The sequence below is a fragment of the Lepidothrix coronata genome, unplaced genomic scaffold, assembly GCF_001604755.1.
Source record: "Lepidothrix coronata isolate B3197 unplaced genomic scaffold, Lepidothrix_coronata-1.0 Scaffold151, whole genome shotgun sequence".
Lineage (NCBI taxonomy): Eukaryota > Metazoa > Chordata > Aves > Passeriformes > Pipridae > Lepidothrix > Lepidothrix coronata.
This window is the reverse complement of record NW_016690331.1, coordinates 2,259,286-2,260,226: the sequence shown is the minus strand read 5'-3', so window position 1 is coordinate 2,260,226 and position 941 is coordinate 2,259,286. Positions and strand designations below refer to the sequence as shown.

At 38.2% G+C, this 941-nt stretch overlaps 1 protein-coding gene across 1 annotated transcript in view; it reads left to right on the top strand.

Annotated features, from left to right (window-relative positions):
- Nucleotides 1-941, top strand: part of LOC108504052 (sodium channel protein type 5 subunit alpha-like) — a 16,180-nt gene that overhangs the window by 13,655 nt on the left and 1,584 nt on the right. The window lies entirely within an intron of this gene.

The following is a 941-nucleotide window of genomic DNA, read 5'->3' as shown; positions in this document are numbered from 1 at the left end:
TTAAAAAAGAAAAAAAAAACAAAAACAAAAGAAAAGCCTAGAGCATGATCCAATGTGAGATGCTCTGACACAGAGTTCTTTCATTAGTCAAATAAACATAAACTGCAACAAACATGACAATTAGTGATGTCTCTCCTGCAGCTGAGGACTCTTCAAACAATGTGCTCTCTACTTTCATCACAAAAAGAGGCTTAAGACAGTAAGTCAAAGAGAAAAAAGCATATCATGTAGAAAAATTTTGGTAGGACTTAATCAGTTTATAAAAACTTGAATGGACTACTCCTCTAGAGCATATCCCTATTTTAAATCCCAGTTTCTCATCCCCAGTTATTTCCCTCAGCTAAAGACAGATGAGCAGCAGTAACAAGGTCAGTGTCAATTCCTTTGATATGTCCATTCTATGACAGTTCTATCAGCTAAATTTTGGTTATTTTTCATTAAAATATCAAACTAGCAAAGAGAAATAATGATTATTAAACCCCTGAGGCCAAGGATATCAGTTTCATTCAAGTTGTGCTGAGAGGGAATACCAAGGTACTGGGCACTGTGATGTGGTCAGTCTGTCCCCTCCCAGTCGGTCAGGTTCCCTGTCAACTGGTAGTTCTAATTATATCCTTCCTGATACTGGAATCTTTGTTTGGTTAGAGCCTGGTGCTAATAACACCAAGATTGTGGGTTCCATTCCTCCATGGGCAATTCACTTAAGAGCTGGAACTGGATGATCCTCGTGGGTCCCTTCCAGCTCAGGATATTCTGTGAAATTTCAGTGAAAGTCTTTCTGATTTTCCCTACCTCAGAGTCTCACATATTCTTTGCAGCCCATGTTTTATGATTGTCTACTTAATCTTGAGAAAGTGTGTGTGTTAATGTGTCATGAACAGAATATTTGATAATAATTCAGTGTATCCGATAAGATACAAGTGTTGGCCTGTCTGTCCTTG